This window comes from Littorina saxatilis, linkage group LG17, assembly GCF_037325665.1.
Source record: "Littorina saxatilis isolate snail1 linkage group LG17, US_GU_Lsax_2.0, whole genome shotgun sequence".
NCBI classification, from domain to species: domain Eukaryota; kingdom Metazoa; phylum Mollusca; class Gastropoda; order Littorinimorpha; family Littorinidae; genus Littorina; species Littorina saxatilis.
Window position 1 is genome coordinate 24,762,181 of NC_090261.1, and position 5,041 is coordinate 24,767,221.

General features: G+C 38.7%; 1 protein-coding gene across 1 annotated transcript in view; it reads left to right on the top strand.

Annotated features, from left to right (window-relative positions):
- Nucleotides 1-5,041, top strand: part of LOC138953743 (thiosulfate transporter TsuA-like) — a 15,243-nt gene continuing 10,202 nt past the window's right edge. The window contains exon 1 of the mRNA XM_070325630.1: nucleotides 1-296. The gene's annotated coding sequence lies outside the window, so the exon portion shown is untranslated. The remainder of the gene's footprint in view (nucleotides 297-5,041) is intronic.

The window sequence follows — 5,041 nt, forward strand, 5'->3', positions numbered from 1 at the left end:
AATAACCAAAACAAGCCTTCACGTTTTCACCAATATTTCGGCCTCGTGGCCTTCGTCAGGGTGTTCTATAATTAGCTCGCACGATGTTTACAAATATCCTTTGACGCAATGTTTGTATATGACGTAATTATACATGACGTAATAGTTTTTGCGTGCCGGAATTCCAAAAATGAATAAGACAGTATTAGTACACTAGTAGTAGATCTAGTTATAAACAAGTCGATTGTTGAAGATAATGCAGTGTTGAATACTTGGATGATGACAAGGTGGGGGAGATATTGAGTACTTCAAAACGGGTAAGTATGCACGTTTGTTGCATGACTATTTCATGGCTATTTTCAATAAATGTGTGTGTGTTCGCACGTGTAAGCACTCACCCCTACATGAATCCACATGTACCCACAGACACACACACTGACACAGGCACATCCACACATCCCCAACGCACACACACATACACGCACACACACGCAATCACGCGCGCGCACACACATACATATATTTGTATATACTTCTTCTTCTTCTGCGTTCGTGGGCTGAAACTCCCACGTACACTCGTGTTTTTTGCACGAGTGGAATTTTACGTGTATGACCGTTTTTTACCCCGCCATTTAGGCAGCCATACGCCGTTTTCGGAGGAATTTGTATATACGAGCACATGCAGGTTTACATGCGCGCTTATGTGCGTTAACATGTTCAAGTTAGCAATCAGATTAATTGGTTTTTTGTTTTCAACATCCGATGTAGTAGTCCTGGATCGACGCAAGTTAGTTTCCTTTCTCAGTTGATAGGGTTGTCCCCATGGTTGAAAACAATGTATATATAGGGTTATTACTGTAAAACAGGCGGTTCATGAAAAGTACATAGCCAAATTTACTTTCAAAAGTTAAACATGTCCCGGACGTGATCGCAGGAATGTTACATCAACTAAAAGGTGTTATCCAGACATCTGACATTTATTTGGTGATAGTGTTTTGTCCACTTGGAAAGACTGTTTGTAGCTTTCTGATCCAAAACTGTTCCCTCTCGTGCCTGTGTGTAGGGTTGTTGATGTACACCTGTTCGATGGGTAAACACCGCATGTCTTGCAGTGAGTGTCCAGGTAAACTGAAGTGCATTGTCACTTATTTATATATATGCACACATGTAGATCTACCCTAAAGCTTTTATCCTCACCCCTTTGAAACCTTCAACATTTCGACATCGACAGAAAGAGCGATCGAGATGGTTTTCATGCAGGCGCCTAGTGGTGTTGCAACCTCACATGCCACGGACTCTATCACTTGCACAGAGAAATGTGCAGTTGGGTGCAAATTGTGCAGATTGTGCAATCTTAACACCGACAGCTCTGGCATGGCATCTGCCAGACCGTTATTACAGGTCTTTTTTTTCTGAATGGCAGACAACTGGCCAAACTGTCTCTGTGTGTGTGTTGATTTTATTCAGAAGGACCGAGGTGTACGACTGAATAAGGAGAGAGATGTGTGAAGTGGGGCCGGTGAGAAAGGGGGTGGGTGGGTAGCGGGCAGAAGTCGGACGGCGATTGGAGGTGGTGATAGTAGGTGTGTGTGTGGGGGGGCAGGTGGTGGAGGTAGACTTTGGTCTAGTATATAACTCAAAATGACAACTTGATCATTTGATCTTATCATATGTCTTTATTTATGTATTTTTTACTTAGTTATCTTGTAAGTGAGTTGGTTTTTAGGTTTTCGTGTTATGCGTCCAAATGAAGTCACATTTACTAGAGAAAGGAAACAATACGCATGCGCAGGAAGTGAAATCGCGTTTCTCAGTCGATTACTGGAAAGTCGTATGAGACATTGAGAGCAGCAAACTCAAGACAAGATTGATCCTAGTAGGAAATCTAAGGATTGTGGACGCTCATGGTATTATTTTGTGTCTCTTTCAGTCTTTGCAGGCGCAGAGATTGTACGATTGTTTACTTAGTGTTAGCCATACTGTACAGCTGTGTGAATGATTCAAGTCTACTTTTTGTTTCGTTTTGATCTAGTTTTTTTTAGGGCTTTGCACTTCGACATTGACTATGCTAGATGAACTGTTTTAATATCTAGGTCCATTCCTTCTTTGCAAATATAGAAATACCCGTGTTTTTAGCGGGGAAACATTTTCAACTCGCCATATCTTCGAATCCATTCCTGATATATGGACAGTTGCATTCCTTTCATATCAAAAGATCAACCACACGGGTTTTTAGATCTGCATGTTTACTTGGTTGATCTTTTCAGTGGCGTATTTGAAGGCTGCGAGCGGTCAATTTCCAAACCTTGTCGTGTGTTTGAGACAGCATAGCTCGGCGATGCCATTGACGTGAAACTTCAAAGAAATATTTTCAGAAAACACGTCTAATGAACGATTTTTCTGAGCGCAAAAACAAAATCAACGAGATTTGTGGTGGCATCATGACGTCTCTGTGTTGCCTGGATCCTCAATGGCTCACGTTCGGATCAATCAATGTAAGGGCAACTCGTGTCAATCGCCTGTGGTTTGAATCTAAAGCGATCTGCTTTGTACTGTCACAACCTGTGTCTTTAGGATCTTCTTTTTACAAAACCAAATTAAAAACTTCTTCTTGTCCGTTTTTATATTTAGTCAAGTTTTGACTAAATGTTTTAACATAGAGAGGGAATCGAGACGAGGGTCGTGGTGTGTGTGTGTGTGTGCGTGTGTGTGTGTAGAGCGATTCAGAGCAAACTACTGGACCGATCTTTATGAAATTTGACATGAGAGTTCCTGGGTATGATATCCCAGGACGTTTTTGTCATTTTTTCGATAAATGTCTTTGATGACGTCATATCCGGCTTTTTGTAAAAGTTGAGGCGGCACTGTCACACCCTCATTTTTCAATCAAATTGATTGACATTTTGGCCAAGCAATCTTCGACAAAGGCCGGACTTCGGTATTGCATTTCAGCTTGGTGGCTTAAAAATTAATTAATGACTTTGGTCATTAAAAATCAGAAAATTGTAATTAAAATTTTTTTTTTATAAAACGATCCAAATTTACGTTCATCTTATTCTTCATTATTTTCTGATTCCAAAAACATATAAATATGTTATATTTGGATTAAAAACAAGCTCTCAAAATTAAAAATATAAAAATTATGATCAAAATCAAATTTCCGAAATCGATTTAAAAACAATTTCATCTTATTCCTTGTCGGTTCCTGATTCCAAAAACATATAGATATGATATGTTTGGATTAAAAACACGCTCAGAAAGTTAAAACGAAGAGAGGTACAGAAAAGCGTGCTATGCAGCACAGCGAAACCACTTCCGCGCTAAACAGTCTCGTCAGTTTCACTGCGTTTTGCACGAGCGGCGGACTACGGTCATTGTGAAAAAATGCAGTGCGTTCAGTTTCATTCTGTGAGTTCCACAGCTTGACTAAATGTAATAATTTCGCCTTACGCGACTTGTTTACATTTAGTCAAGTTTTGACTAAATGTTTTAACTTAGACAGAGAATCGAGACGAGGGTGGTGGTGTATGTGAGTGTGTGTGTGTGTGTGTGTGTATGTGCGTGTGTGTGTGTGTAGAGCGATTCAGACCAAACTACTGGACCGATCTTTATGAAATTTGAAATGAGAGTTCCTGGGTATGATATCCCCGGATGTTTTTTTCATTTTTTCGAAAAATACCTTTGATGACGTCATATCCGACTTTTTATATTTAGTCAAGTTTTGACTAAATATTTTAACGTAGAGGGGGGAATCGAGACGAGGGTCGTGGTGTATGTGTGTGTGTGTGTGTGTGTGTGTGTGTGTGTGTGTGTGTGTGTGTGTGTGTGTGTCTGTCTGTCTGTGTGTGTGTGTAGAGCGATTCAGACTAAACTACTGGACCGATCTTTCTGAAATTTGACATGAGAGTTCCTGGGTATGAAATCCCCATACGTTTTTTTCATTTTTTTGATAAATGTCTTTGATGACGTCATATCCGGCTTTTCGTGAAAGTTGAGGCGGCACTGTCACGCCCTCATTTTTCAACCAAATTGATTGAAATTTTGGTCAAGTAATCTTCGACGAAGCCCGGACTTCGGTATTGCATTTCAGCTTGGTGGCTTCAAAATTAATTAATGACTTTGGTCATTAAAAATCTGAAAATTGTAAAAAAAAATAAAAATTTATAAAACGATCCAAATTTACGTTTATCTTATTCTCCATCATTTGCTGATTCCAAAAACATATAAATATGTTATATTCGGATTAAAAACAAGCTCTGAAAATTAAATATATAAAAATTATTATCAAAATTAAATTGTCGAAATCAATTTAAAAACACTTTCATCTTATTCCTTGTCGGTTCCTGATTCCAAAAACATATAGATATGATATGTTTGGATTAAAAACACGCTCAGAAAGTTAAAACAAAGAGAGGTACAGAAAAGCGTGCTATCCTTCTTAGCGCAACTACTACCCCGCTCTTCTTGTCAATTTCACTGCCTTTGCCATGAGCGGTGGACTGACGATGCTACGAGTATACGGTCTTGCTGAAAAATGGCAGCTACTTGACTAAATATTGTATTTTCGCCTTACGCGACTTGTTGTAAAAGTTGAGGCGGCACTGTCACACCCTCGTTTTTCAATCAAATTGATTGACATTTTTGTAAAGCAATCTTCGACGAAGGCCGGACTTCGGTATTGCATTTCAGCTTGGTGGCTTAAAAATTAATTAATGACTTTGGTCATTAAAGATCTGAAAATTGTAATAATTTTTTTTTTACATAAAACGATCCAAATTTACGTTCATCTTATTCTACATCATTTCCTTATTCCAAACACATATAAATATGTTATATTTGGCTGAAAATTAAAAATATCAAAATAATTATCAAAATTCAATTTCCGAAATCGATTTAAAAACAATTTCATCTTATTCCCTGTTGGTTCCTGATTCAAAAAACATATAGATATGATATGTTTGGATTAAAAACACGCTCAGAAAGTTAAAACGAAGAGAGGTACAGAAAAGCGTGCTATGCAGCACATCGAAACCACTACGGCCGCGCTAAACAGGCTCGTCAG